This window comes from Acinonyx jubatus, chromosome A2, assembly GCF_027475565.1.
Source record: "Acinonyx jubatus isolate Ajub_Pintada_27869175 chromosome A2, VMU_Ajub_asm_v1.0, whole genome shotgun sequence".
NCBI classification, from domain to species: Eukaryota; Metazoa; Chordata; class Mammalia; order Carnivora; family Felidae; genus Acinonyx; species Acinonyx jubatus.
The window spans coordinates 49,408,640-49,424,182 of record NC_069383.1 but is presented as its reverse complement, the minus strand read 5'-3'; the positions used below and the strand labels follow the sequence as shown (position 1 = coordinate 49,424,182).

The 15,543-nt window shown below is 41.9% G+C and overlaps 1 pseudogene; it reads right to left on the bottom strand.

The window, feature by feature from the left end:
* Window positions 1-772: 772 nt before the first annotated feature.
* On the bottom strand, window positions 773-2,684 carry LOC113604249 (40S ribosomal protein S6-like; annotated as a pseudogene).
* Window positions 2,685-15,543: the final 12,859 nt, after the last annotated feature.

The window sequence follows — 15,543 nt, the reverse complement described above, 5'->3', positions numbered from 1 at the left end:
CACCTTCCTTAGCCAGGACCAATTTATCCAGTAAGTATAGCAGGCACAGTGCTTAGGGCCCGTGGTACTTTTAGAGGCCCACAAAAATGTTAAAAAATTTTTTTAATCAGAAGAAAAAAGTGAATATATCCCAGCATGGATTGTATTCATCTTTATACTAATTCATTCATAAAATATAATTTTTAATATATATTTTTAATGGAAGGACAGCCCACAAAGCAAAAGTGCATGGGGTCCACAAAAGTCATAATGTGCCTCTGACCTCAGCTCCTCATGGCTGGAGCCATTAATGTAACCAGGCTAAAGCCTACCCTTCAGGTCACAGCCCCTACTCTCCAGTGGGGTTTGGAACTACCTCTGGTTTCTGTAAGCCAGGGTTGGGTGGTTGGTATAACCATCCTTAGCTGGTTTGGGGGCTCTTGTGTATGTTCTTGCTTACCATGCATGTCCTAAGACTTCTCACCCAAGCTGCTTTTTCTGTGTGGCATGCTTTCCCTTCCAATCTCTACTTGCGAAGCGTTGGTGGTATAGTGGTGAGCATAGCTGCCTTCCAATCTTTACCAGCCTAACTCCTGCTCAGGCTTTGAGTCTTAGCTTAAATATCACTTCTTAAGAAAGACTTTCTTGGTGACCCCTTCCCAATCTAAAATTTATACCCTTGGTATACTCTAGAGCATCCTGATTCACCTTTGGAGCAATTGCTGTGCTCCATTGCTGTGTTTATTTGTGCGATTCCCACGTCCCACGTTGGCTTCATACCTATCTTCCTCTTTTACACCTGTGCATTTTCACTGTGTGTCCTTGACGCCTAGCACAGAGCCTGATACTTGTTAGAAGCTCAATAAATACTTATTGAATGAATTAATGATTGGATAATTGTCTTCATAGCCAACCAAGTCCCATATCCAGTGGCCCAGGGCAAGCTCTGGGTACCAGTGTAACCCACACACCCCTCCCATGCCTTCCCAACCCGTGTGATGGGGTTATGATTCATTGTGCTCTGGCCCACTTAGTTACTTTGTATGGAACCCTAGATTCCCTGGAAATGGGGCTCATTCTGTTCTCTAATCAGAGATTGGAGCCCTGCCTTACCAACCTGGACCAGGCAGCCATATTTGAAGTTTTGCCTCGTTTTTTTCTGTGGTATAGGCTAACATCTTTGGCAAGCATGACTAGCACTCATTCTGGCACCAGAGAGTTCAAGTCCCATCTCAATTCACCCCTTGTAAGCTCTGCTCCAAGACTAGCTTGCAGCAGCGTGGTTTCTGGGATCTTTGGTCCTACTTGACCTCGGAGTTCTCCTTCTTTACCGTGGCTTTTGTGCCTCTGTAGACTTCATGCTATTGCCCATCCTAGGATAAAATAGAAGTTACAGAAAGCCTCAGCTGAAGTGGATGAGGTTTTCAGACCAAGCTGTTTTCAGCCATTAACACCAACTGATTTTCTTTCCTGAAAACCTGTGACTCAGGTGAAGCTGAGGAAAGATGAGAAGCATGATCAATACTTTTTTTCCTTAAGAAGCAATGTAGATTTGTTATCAAAAATTTATAATATAAAAATAAAAGAAAAAATAAAAATCATTCAATAAATGTTTTCCTTTTTGCTCATCTGTATTTTCAAGTTTTCAACACTGAATGTTTTTTTTTTTAATGTCTGATTCTTATTTATTTGTTATTCTTAGGAAATCTCAGCTTTGACTGGACTCAACTTAGAAGTAGATGCTTCTGGGGCGCCTGGGTGGCTCAGTCAGTTGAGGGTCCGACTTCTGCTCAGGTCATGATCTCGCGGTTCGTGGGTTCGAGCCCCGCATTGGGCACTGTGCTGACAGCTCAGAGCCTGAAGCCTATTTGGGATTCTGTGTCTCCCTCTCTCTCTGCCCCTCCCCCACTCATGCTCTGTCTCCCTCTGTCTCAAAAATAAATAAACATTAAAAAAATAAAAAAAAAAAAGTAGAACCTTCAGAGAGGACAGCCCCTGTCTCTTGGCAATCTGTTCCTGGCTTTTTTCTTTGGCCTCCTTCCTTCTCTTGGCCAAAAGGTTAGCATATTCTGCAACCTTTTCCTTATTTTTCTGAGTATGCTGTTTCTCCAGAGCAGTATACCCATGTTTATGGTACAGGCATGTAGAGTAACAAGATGCTGAATCTTGGGTCCTTTGTTCTAGATTTCTTACTTTCCTTGTGTAGAAATTTTCTTACAACATCCTGGCAGACATCATCTTCTTTAAAGAGACTGAAAGTCTGTGGATTCTGGACCACAGACAACAAGGTACATCGTGAGTAATATCAGGTAATATCAAGGTAATATCAGTGAGTCCAGGAATATCCTTATTTCCTTTCTTTACAATGACCAAGCTGAGAACACTCAGCTTGGCATCCCCAATGTAACCCCAAACAGATTTGTGTTTTCTTTTTCAAGTCCTCATTAGTCTATAAGAGGAATGCCCCTTACTCAGCAGCAGGTGGACATGGCCATGGGTCAAGACACCTACTTCATGGGGAAGCCTTGGTTGTCATTCCTTCGGTGATTTGGACCATATGACCAAATGGTCCATTCTTCACCCAGAGCATCGGCAGCCACTTTTGTGGCTATACACTTCTCATAAGGGGTAGGAAGTTTATGGTCATTGTCCACTTCAGTGGGTTCCTTGCAGCCACTAGCTGGGAAAGAGATGTTCAGTTTCATCCTAAAGCAGTTGGCCTCTTCCAACGTGCTACAAAAAAAAAGAGAGAATATGGATTATTTTATTTTATTTTATGTTTATTTTCTCTTGAAAGAGAGAGACAGAGACAGAGTGCGAGTGGGGGAGGAGCAGAGAAAGAGAAGGAGTCACAGAAACAGGCTCCAGGTTCTGAGCTGTCAGCACAGAGCCCGATGCAGGGCTCAAACTCGGGAACAGTGAGATCATGACCTGAGCCAAAGTTGGACACTTAACCGACTGAGCCATCCAGGCGCCCCTGTATTATTTTATAATAAGAAAAAAGTTATTTTCAATTTTAAAAGAGCTCAGAAAGATATACTCCAAAATATGAATAGTTATTTTTTCTGGATTTTAGGATCATAAGTGAATAAAATATTTTTCTTCGGGCTTCTCTTTTCTTCCTATTTTTGTACAATGAGAACTATGTTACTTTTGCAATTGGGAAAAAACAATTTCACAATAAATGTTATTAAAATTAATTGTACCACGCAGAACATGCTTACATTTTCATGTATATTGTTCAAGCCTTTTGTCTTCAGCTTAGATAGGGTTTTTAAAAATGGCTACAGTCATACTGTATTGTAATATTATTTAAAAAATTTTTTAATGTTTTATTTTATATTTGAGAGACAGAAAGAGACGGAGCATGAGCAGGGGAGGAGCAGAGAGAGAGGGAGACACAGAATCCGAAGCAGGCTCCAGGCTCTGAGCCATCAGCCCAGAGCCTGACATGGGGCTCGAACCCATGAACTCGAGATCATGACCTAAGCTGAAGTCGGATGCTCAACCAACTGAGCCACCCAGGAGCCCATGTAATCTTATTTTTAAACTCACTCTCACATCGTAAGCATCTTTCTACATCATTAAGATTTTTTTCCACAAAATCACTTTATTTTATTGTAAAGATTTTATTTATTTTTAAATAATCTCTACATTCAACGTAAGGCTTGAACTCACAATCCTGAGATCAAGAGCCACATGTTCTTTCACCTGGGCTAGCCAGGTGTCCCTTACAAAATAATTTTAAATGACTGCCTAATACTCCATTGTACAACAGTAACAGTTTATTTAAATTATTTGCTGTAGTTGGACATTTATGTTGTTTTAGATTGTCATCCTTATTAGTACTACTAAAGACTATTTCCTGTAAGAAAATTCCTAGAAGCAGAATTATTTGACTTTTTGGGGGGGGGATGCCCATCTTTAAGGTTTTATATTCATACCGGAGTCCCAAAGGATGGGGTTCTGTGGGTAGAGTCAGCACAGTGGGGAGTTGAAAGAAGAGAGAACATGAGAGGGAACAAAAGGAAAATAGGATGGTCATAAGGACCACACGTCTGGGTTGGGTAATGAGGATCATGGAAACTATACCAAGGTAAATACATGAAAAGCCATGACGGACTAGAATGAGGCAAAGACTTATTATGCCTCTGTTGTGGATATCTACACACATCATCCAAATCTGAAATTTATTCTTGGCTTTGATTCTTTTACTCAGGCTCTTTGCTTGAGTTCCTAATCCTATGTGCAGTCCTATTGCTGTGTTTTAAATTTCCACTTTGCTCTTGCTTAGGGCGGCCATGTAATTTGTTCAGGTTGTATACTGTGCATTCTAGGGGACATCAGTCATTGTAGTTTGTGATTTATGCAGTGCACAGCCTGCACAACTCTTTGCAGTGGTCATGTGCTTGCCAGTCATTATGTTGTGATCCTCTTCTTTTGTTACTCGGGGGAGCCCTTCCTTCTCAACAGATTCTGGATTATCTTTTCACATAAACCCCAAATACTAACCCCGTTCTTGAGAAGGTTGGTGTTATTAGGAATGCAGTGGAGTGGACTTATATTCTGGATGGAAGTCTGGGCTAAACAATTCCATTGAACTCAAACTATCCAGGCTTCCTACAAGTCTCTTTTTCACTTGGCCTGGGAATGAGCTAGAAACAGAAACATTAAATATAACTGATCTTAAAATAAATTAAAGATAGGAAAAAAAAGAGATCTTACTACCTGGTGTGCAATCCAACCATCCCAAATACTAAAACTTTATGTTCATCCATAATATTTTCCTCTTACAATAAAAATCTCTGAGTGTAATGGTAAAGCAGCGGGCACTCACCACAGAGTGAAATTGTCGCCTGCCTGCAGGAAAGGAGACATTTAAAAGCACTCTATTCCTTGTGGCCCTCTCTATTATAAAAGTTTCATGATAAATCCGTCCCTAGCTAAAGCCTAGGGTGATTTAAATATATGGCAGCAAAGTCTCCAGTGGTCAATTGAAGGATATGAGTTGTAGCACAACCAAAGAGAACAGAAAGTCTCCTAACGTTCACGCTTTGTTCTTTCTTTTTCAAGGGATGGCCATAGAAATTGCAAAGGAAAGGAACAGGTGAAAAGGAAAGAGACACAGAGAGGCTACGGGAAAAGATGGCGTCGAGGCTTTGCGCTGACGTAATCCAAACACATACCGAGTAGCTTGCCTCAAATCTTCTACAACACGCAGCACACTCTATGTTGAACGACCAAATGGAACATTTCTGACATCGTTACAGGGCTTTGCATAAGCAATTCCGTATATCTGGCCTAAAGAAATCTTTGGATATATTTTGTGAAGTGGATGATAACGGCAGATTCACCTTTAAAATCTGCCTGCCCCTGCCCACACCCTTACTCACAAATGTTAGATTTTATACTTTTAAAAATGTCAAAAGCCTTGAAGTTGGAAATCTTCCTCCTCCTCACTCTCACTCTCCCTTCTCCTCCTCTCTGTGAGTATAATCGCCGAAGATAGCTTCAGAGTTTCTTTCCCTTCAGATCATGTTTGCAATGATGAAAAATTTATTTTTCACTTGTGGCATTTTATCTGTACATGACTTTATGTGCTCATCTTTGTCATTTGTTTAGGAGTACTTGGCAATAGGCATCCTCAAGAAAAAAAAGTGGAAGTCTGAAAGCTTGAACATGGAGTGTTTTATAAAAATTTCGAGACCATAAGTTCCGTCAAGGTAAAGACAGTGTCTGATTAATGAAAAAAAATTTTTTTTTCTATCATGTGTCCTTGGAATCCAAAGAACCAGAGGTTCAAAGTGAAAATGTATGTAACTTCTCTTAGACTTATATTCTCAAAAGAAGAAAGAAAGAAATGGGGGGGGGGGGGGGCGGGGAAGGAAGAAAGGAAGAGGGAGAGGGAAGAAGGAAGGTAGGAAAAATGGAAGGAAGGAAGGAAGGAAGGAAGGAAGGAAGGATGCCTTAAGCACTGGAACACACCTGTGTTCTTAATAAAAATCTTTTATATTTACCATATTCTCTGAATGATCTTAAGATTTTTCTCTTTATCACTGTTTTAAAATAATTCGATTATGACATCCTTTGAAATAGTTTTTGAGTTTCTTGGGCTTGGTGTCGAGCGTCTTTGACTTACGGGTGATGACATTTAGAAATATTTCATCCATCATTTCTTCAAATATTTTTTTCTGCCCCACTCCCTCCTTCAGGGACTCCTCTACTAAATGCCCCATGAATTGTGAGGTTTTCCACTCTGGCTGGTGGGAAGAGGAACTCTTCCTGGCCCTGAACAATTTCTAGAGATGTTTCCTCTAGTCCTTCCAGGTGTTTCTTTCCCCAGGCTCAGTTGGCTTCCTCATCCACAGACACTATCAGCACTTAGCTGAAGACTCAGGGCAACTACTCTGCGAATCTGTGAAGTCCCCTGTGCAGTTTTCTCCTCCTGGATGCTCTGTCCTGTGTGTCCCAGCTGCGTTGGCCTGCCTGTGTTCCCTGCCTTCCCCAGCACGGGTCTCTTCCTGGTTTCCCCCTCCCTACGCCACAGCCTGGAAGCTCTCCAGGTAGGAGACCGAAGTAATTGCAGGGCTCACCTTGTATGTTTCCCTTCTTCCAGGGACCACGGTTCTTCATCGTCTGATGTTCAATGTCTTGGAAACTGTATTTTGCATTTTTGTTTGTTTGTCTCAGGCAGAGGGCAAATTGGGTCCCTGTTCCTCTATCGTGGCCAGAAGATAAGTCTCAGTAAATTTAATAAATATTTGTTGAATCAATAAATTCACGCTGTGCCTGATCATAATGGAGGCCATTTCTTTATAGTTCTCTCACCCTTCCTGTCCAGTGGTGGAGTTCATTGAAATGTTTTCACTGAAGATTGTTCTTTTCCTTGAAAAACTAGATCAGGAGAGAACAGTAGCTCCTGAGGGCGAATATGCTGTTACTCTTTGACCGTTTTGTCAGGATACCTTTCTGTAACAGAAGACCTCCAGCTGTTTTACTTTCCTATCCTTATGTCCATTTACTAAAGATGGAAAATCCCTGGATCCTGATTGGTCCAGCTTGAACTACATGTGCTTCTCTTCGTTTGGGAACATAGCGTGCCTCGGTTGACAGTCCTAATCAAAGCGGTCTCCTGGGACGCGTGGGTGGCTCACTTGGTTGAGTGTCTGACTCTTGATTTCAGCTCAGGTCTTGGGAAGGAGGCCCACATCAGGCTCCATGCTGAGTATGGAGGCTGCTTGAGACTCTCCCTCTTTCTCTCTCTCTCTGCTCCTTCCCCACTCATATGCATGCCCTCTCTCATTCTAAAATAAAACAAACAGCTGCCTACTGTGGCAGGAAGGTAAGGCTCCAAAAGGAAACAGGGATACTCTATCCAAACAAAAGAGATGGCTTTTGTATAGCCACAATAATAAATGTCTCCTGCTATTAGTCATTTACGAAGATGTTTACTGGAGTTTTTTAGCACTGAAATCTTATGGGCTTAGGATACAGTGACCTCACAGGTAAATGACTGTTAATACTCTTCATTGTACTTGGAAGTATTTCTAACGATATGATTGATTCTCAGATGATTGCTATCCCATCCTATCATCAGAAGACTATACAAATGTGCCCTCTACACATACACAACTTTTATTCGGAACCTCTAAAAATGCTCTTATGCCTAACATATTTTAGCACTAGAGTGGCTACAAGGCAGGACAAGCCTAGAGGCATCTGGTCTGGGAAACAGGCCAGGTCGGGTTAGGCAGAGAGCATGATGTGAGGGTAAGAGGTTATGAGAGGGAAGGTACAGAGAAGGTGGTCGGAAAAATGCGCGTGAGTGTGTGTGTGTGTGTGTATGTGTGCGTGCGTGCGCGTGTGCTGGAATACAGAAACCATGATTAAGATCTAGGCCTGGGGTGTCTCTGGTACCCATATAGGCAGACTGATGACGCCCATGTGGGCAGAAACAGAGACGAAGCTTTCAGGTACAATTCAAACTGGGCTAAAGGGAATAAGTAAAGAACTTATTCTCCAAGTTCTGTAAGATGAGGGATCACAATACAGTGTCGGAGACAGCACTACGACTGCTTGTGACCTTTGAAGTTGGATCATTTGCTCCCCAGCGGCAGGTAATCAAGGTATTGAGGCTTTGTGGGTTCCTTATAGTTACAACGTCCATTGTTTCCAAGTAGTTTTGTTGGTCTTCGAGCTTAGGGTGGGATACCCGGATGTCAGAGTACTCTTTATTAAATGTCATGAACTCCTGAAATGTATAATTTTGTGATAACTCAGATGCCACCTCATTTGGATTCTTGTACAGACATGTGGTAGCGTGTGTCGAAGATTTAGGAAGGGTTGGAGATAAAAACTTAAAAATAAGAAAAATGGACGCGCTGTTTTTGTTCTGTGAAAGTGGAAAAAGTCATAATCTTGTGAATTTTCCATAGTGGAGAACTTTGATGTAACTTGCGTAACACCGGGATTCTGTGTGATTAGACTTTGAGAACACTTAGGGTGGATGGTACATTCTTTTTTTTGAAAAGCCTTTTTATTGAAATGTAATAACATATCTATATATCACATTATTAATGGTTAATATATATCCACAACCCACCCCTTGCACTAAACCTCCTTTAAGAAAGAATCATTTCAACTGACCGTTACCAGAGGGGAGGTCGGTGGGGGGATGGGTGACATAGGTCATGAGGATTAAGGAGTGCACTTGTCCTGATGAGCACTGGGTGATTAAAATAAAAACTTTAAAAAAACTTAAAAAAATTTTTTTTTGGCATTTATTTATTTTTGAGAGAGAAAGAGACAGAGCATGAGCAGGGGTGGGGGCAGAGAGAGAGCGAGGGAGACACAGAATCTGGAGCAGGCTCCAGGCTCTTGAGCTGTCAGCACAGAGCCCGAGGCGGGGCTCGAACTCACCAACCATGAGATCATGATCTGAGCTGATGTCGGAGGCTTAATTGACTGAGCCATCCAGGCGCCCCCCCCAAAAAATTTTTGTAATACTGACTTATCTGTGTGTGTGTGTGAGAGAGAGAGAGTCAAAGCACAAGCAGGGAGGTGGTGGGGGGGGGGTGCAGAGAGAGAGAGGGAGACACAGAATCTGAAAGCAGGCTCCAGACTCTGAGCTGTCAGCACAGAGCCCGACGCGGGCTTCGAACTCACCAACCGTGAGATCATGACCTGAGCTGATGTCGGAGGCTTAATTGACTGAGCCACCCAGGCGTCCCCCCAGAAAAACTGTGGGAGGTCTGAGAGCTCTCCCTGCCCAGCCCTGCTTCTCCCCCTCACCTCTCACAAATGTTGCTCTTGCAAGAAACTTTTTGCACACTCCTCTGTGTCTCAGCATCTGCTTCTGGCCCAACGGAGGGAGACATACATATGTCCCAAGTGTATATACCTTGATGAACTTTTCCAAACTGAACATCCTTATGTAACCAGCACATTCAGAAGATAATAGAGAGCATCCTGGAGGTCCCTCGTGCTGCCTTCCTCCCACTCATCGCTCCCTCCACGCTGTCCTAACTTCCTTTTTTTAAAAAAAATTTTCTTGAATGTTTATTTATTTTTGAAAGTTTTTTATTTTTTACATTTATTTATTTTTGAGAGACAGAGTGAGACAGGGTGTGAGGGGAAGAGGGGCAGAGAGAGAAGGAGACACAGAATTTGCAGGAGGCTCCAGGCTCTGAGCAGGCGTTCAGCACAGAGTCCGATGCAGGGCTTGAACCCATGAACTGTGAGATCATGACCTGAGCCAAAGTCGAAGTCCGAAGTTCAACCAACTGAGCCACCCAGGTGCCCCCCACAATCCTAACTTTTAACAACATGGATTTGTTTGCCCTGTTATAGCGCTTCGTATAAATGGAATATTAGGATATCTTTTGTGTTTGACTTCGTTTGCTCAAGATTGTGGATTTCTAAAAATTCTTTTAAATTCATGATGGCTTAGGTGTAAGTTTTCAAGTAAATGCTTGTCCTTTTTTCATCTTTCCATTCTTCTCTCTCTCTCTCTCTCTCTCACTCACACACACACACACGGCAAATATAAGGAAGCTTTTTCAGTTCAATTTTCTTTTTTTTAATTTGTTTTAATATTTATTTGTTTTTGACAGAGAGAGAGCAATAGAGAGCACAAGCAGGGGAGGGGCAGAGAGAGAAGGAGACACGGAATGTGAAGCAGGCTCCAGGCTCTGAGCTGTCAGCAGACAGCCCTAAGCAGGGCTTGAACCTGCGACCTGTGAGATCATGACCTGGGCTGAAATCAGACGCTCAACTGACTGAGCCACCCAGGTGCCCCTTCAGTTCAATTTGTAATTCGATATAGGATGTATATGAAATAATAGTAAAGATTACACAGGACGTTCAATATACAAATTGGCAAAATGCACACATGCCGAAATTGTCAATGCCTTTATTCATCTCACACAAGTTTTCTGGTTTAGCTTCCACTAGGTCTGAGTCATCAGGCTTAGATCACCTTTTAATATTATTATGGAGGACAGTTCCCGGTTTTCAAAAACTACCAAGGGACTATCAATAGCTATACCTGTGTTAAGCAGATCTTTCCTGAGTTTTAGTTTAATTAATTCATTAGCTCTGCCCTAGAGAAATGGGGATCTTATTACACAATATTTTTTGCTCAATTCCAATGACATTTCTTCACTCATTAACTGCCTCATGGTTCAATAGCTTCTAGAAAAGCTCCTATTTCTCAAACTGCTTGATATTCTAAGGCTTCACCTATTAAATATATATGCTTAAAGAATTTCCACCTTTTGATTCTTACTCCCTACCCAATTTAGGATCACTCTTGAAAATAATAAAGGGAAATTTAAAGGCATTTTGCATAGCATATACTTATGTATATGGTGAGAGGGCAGCTTCCAAGATCTACTTACATATAGCTCTCTTGTTGGTGGGATTATTTGCTAACCACTTTAGAAAGAGAATTCTCTATTCCTCCTTGGAGCAGGAATCATCGGGCTGTAAATCGCCATGCTTTTTGCACATGATTTTGTTTCAAATTTTTGAAACCAAAATGGTGGTTGATTATAGTTAACCTTCTCTTTCCATTCTTTTTATTTTATTTTATTTTAATGTTTATTTGTTTTTGAGAGAGAGAGACAAAGTGTGAGCGGGTGAGGGGCAGAGAGAGAGGGAGACACAGAATCCGAACGAAGCAGGCTCCAGGCTCTGAGTTGTCAGCACAGAGCCTGATGTGGGGCTCAAGCTCATGAACTGTGAGATCATGACCTGGGTGAAGTCGGACACTTAACCAACTGAGCCACCCAGCTGCCCCCTTCTCTTTCCATTCTTAAAAGAGTCACAAAAATTCATGTTAGAAAGACAAATGAAACCTGGGTTCTGCACGCTAGGAAATCTCTTTTCTTTTTCCTTTTTTTTTTTTTTAATTTTTTTTTCAACGTTTTTTATTTATTTTTGGGACAGAGAGAGACAGAGCATGAACAGGGGAGGGGCAGAGAGAGAGGGAGACACAGAATCGGAAACAGGCTCCAGGCTCTGAGCCGTCAGCCCAGAGCCTGACGCGGGGCTCGAACCCACGGACCGCGAGATCGTGACCTGGCTGAAGTCGGACGCTTAACCGACTGCGCCACCCAGGCACCCCTCTTTTTTTTCTTAATACAGGGATGTGTTCGTATCATTGGCCACATACAAACTCCTTCTTGGCTTTCTTGGAGAATCAAATGCCAAACTGTTAACAGAGGAAACTTTAATACAGTAAATGAATGAATTGATAGAAAGGCCATTTATGTTTATATGTTTTTAAATTGAAATAATGATTCTAAAAAGAGAAGGGCAAATGATATATATTTTGTTCTAAGATTTCAGAAGATTTCTGTTTTCCCAACTGGTGCTTCTAACTTCAGAGTACAGGCTATGATGAAGCATGCTGTGTGTTAATCTAGGTAAATTCTTTGACATCTGGTCTGAGAGCGACAATGAAGTTTCATAACCTTTAGCAGAGTTATATTTAATTAAATGTACTTAGAAGATAGTATATTACCGTTTTAGAGCTAAAAATGACCTTAAAAATAATCTAAGATAACCACCCATTGCCCCATACAGATGGGGAGGGAGACACAGAGAACAGGGAAATGACTCTCCACATCACCTCACTGATAGATCTGGGGCTTTTCACTCTGTCCCTTCTTTAGGGACCTTGGGTAGATTGGACCATTGTTCTTCAGAGGTTGTCAGTGTATTGACCTCTGATTTACATATCCTCGGCAAGGATTTCCTGAGGTGTCATCAGACTGACATCTGAAGGTCATCTCATTTACCTCCACATTTGAGATTAATTTAACCTATTCCAACAGTTTCTCTTTCAATGTCCATAACATGCATTTAACAATTCATCCAACTGAAATGTACTTGATGAACCAGATTTAAGCCCTGCCTTCAGGGAGTGAATAGTCAAGAGGAGGAGACAACAATCATAACACCGTGTGAAGAGTGTGATAACAGAGGACAGTTATGAAGGGACCCCCACCCAGATGTGACAGGGGCGTGGAGAATGACGGGAGATGAGAAGAGCGCTTTGAGGAATGGGGAGAGCATGCCACGTTCAAGAGTCATGCCTGTGAGTCTACTAGGAAAAGTGTTTCTTGATTTACAGTGGAGAAAACGAAAAAGGAAAACAAACACTGGCAGAATTTTGCTTTGAGTGGAGAACTTAATGTAAGGGTAAGAAAACCAAGATCTGTGGTGGGGAGAATATTGGATGGGAAGTCTGGAAACCAACCCAGGTTGACCTCCTGGTGGTGTTGCTAACTGGCTGTGTGCCCTAGACACATCAGATGATCTCTCTAGGTCCTGGATTATTCACCCAAAAAATAAGGAGTGGTGATGATATCTGAAGTTCCTCTGATTCTCCCACCCAGGGATTCTGTGAGTCTAGCTGGTTTTATGCACTTATGTCTACTACACAGGAAATGTAATAAACAAAATTTCCGAATTCTATCCCATCCCGATCCTGATTACGTTACAAGTTTATAAACCAGATTTAGAGAGACATAGACAATGCAGACTTCTTTTCCTTTTCTAAGGGGAAGGAGAATAAATATTTATAACCTATTGTGTTTCAGGTATTTTATTTCATCATTAAAATAATACTGCAGACTAGGCATTAACTAGTTTCATTTTATCAATGAGGGAACTGAGGCCCGCAGATTTTAAGTAATTTGTTCATCCAGAGGCACCTGGGTGGCTCAGTCGGTTGAGTGTCCGACTTCGGCTCAAGTCATGATCTCACAGTTCGTGAGTTTGAGCCCTGCGTCAGGCTCTGTGCTGACAGCTCAGAGCCTGGAGCCTGCTTCAGATTCTGTGTCTCCCTCTCTCTCTGCCCCTGCCCCATTCATTCTCTGTCTCTCTGTCAAAAATAAATAAATATTAAAAAATTAAAACAAAACAGAAAGGAAGAAAGAAAGAAGTAGTTTATTTAAGGGTTAGCATGCTCTTCATGGGATTCCAAGAATGAAGCTAAAACAGGGCGAGACCAGACAAAGTCCGGAACTTGAGGACTCTTCGAGATCCAAGGTGCCCCTTATGGCCTGAGGGCCAGGCGTCTCTGGAGCCTTACTCTGGAGCTCCACCAATGATGTGCCTCTGCAATCTGGGTACCTGTTCCTCTTTGTCTCTGATTAGAACTAGCTCCAAAGCACTTACTCTTTTCATCTATTTTATCCTTTAAAAAATCCATAGTTTTTGCTTTCTCATGGTTTTGGCTTAATTACGACTTCAGCTTGCCAAGACCCCACACGGCCCCTACTCTGACTCCCTGTCATAATTCCACCATGATTTCATGGCTTCTCTTTCTTTATATACCCTTTAAGTCTCCTCTGCTGCTAATTGCCTATATTTCTCCATGTTTCCCAAATAAAATCCCCAAGGAGCTGCCCCAGCTCATCTTTCACAAGGGCAATGTGAACCTTCCCAGCCTCCTAGCCCACCTAGATCAAGGGTGGCCACCTGACTCAGAGTGGACAATTCATTGGCTAGCCGATGACTTATGACAGAGCCTGGAATGAAAATATGAGTTGGGTCTGTAATTCTTTGCCTTGCAGGAGTTTTTTTTTCCCTTCTTCTTTGAACAGGCAAGCTGAAAGAACAAGAGAATTAATGTCCCCCAAAGTAGTGCTCAACCAAAGATGGATGGGGAGTTGGCAGATATGCTCCTCAGCTGTGCCTCATTTAGAAAATGGAGGCATGGTCCACAGTACTCCCAGAGTTCCCCAGGAAGGCTGGGTTCCAGTTGCTGGGAGCGGTAACTGACCTACCGAAGCACTCCATATGGGCTTCCTTCTCTTCCCCACCCACTATTGGTGCTTCCCAGGACCACCTCCTAAGTAAACTATTTGCCTTTTAATCTTTGACTCAGGCCCTATTTCTGAGGGAACCCCAACCATAGACCCTCCTTCTTGGGGGAGGGAAGGGTAACACATCAGTTAATATCTAATAGGCTCTGAGAAATATTGATCTAGGCTACACAGGAGGTAGGGGAAATTATCTTTACCTCAAATGAATTGAATTTCCAGAGATGTGTCGGTAGTACTTTTGATTTAAGGTGTTCTTCATTGGGAGTAATTTGACATATTTGAGGATGCTTGGGTCTTAGATGTGAAACCATTCCATTTTTATTTTACTTCTTTGTTACTCTCTCCCTGTAGAATGGTTTACATTGTATTCTTTTTATATTACTACATCTCACAAGGAAGGCATAGTAGAGCGTTTTTCTCAGCATGACTATAAATTCTGGTTCTGTTTTTGAGCCTGGCTCATTTTAGCCTTTGTTTTGGGGACTCTGTGAGTTACCACAAACGTCTTTGTGAGGTTAACAGAGGCAGTGATAGTCTGGCCTGGCAACATAAGAATTCTCTCCATTGTAACATGGAGAATCATAATGGTTTTTCAAGACTGCATGCATTATCCAAAGCTTTCAACCAATAGATTTCTAATATATTCATTATTCTAATCTCCACATGTTTGATCACCTGTTACTATTAAAATACTGAGATGATTTTGTGTTGGGCCCTCAGGTAATTTCTGATCTAAATAGAAGAGGATTCTCATTTGGGAAAATAAAGTGTATTTTCAGGAAAGCTGGAGCCCTTCCAAACATAGTAGTACCCTATACTGGTTAGACAATATAAGACACATTCAACTGGTCGTAGTGCACCTTTAAACGTGCTTGCATTGGGAAATGTATTCAACATATTCACCTGTACAAATTTTGCTAGATGTTTGGCTTCAAGTAATGGAAAAACTCCAAGTCAACCGTCTTGAACAGTAAGGGCATTTTATTTTCCGATTTAACAAAAAGTCCTGAGGCATAGTGACTCTAGAGCTGGTGACACCATCAACTCATTATCAAGGACCCAGCTGGGTCCTATCATCTGTCATTGTCAGTAGTCTGGCCTTTTCCTTAGGCTAGCTCACTTCACGGTCATGTGACAAGGTAAAGGTGGAGGAGTGTTTCTTAGTGCTTCTTCTTCTTTTTAATCAAGAAAACCTTCCCGAGAGACCTCTGGTAGACTGACTTTTTCA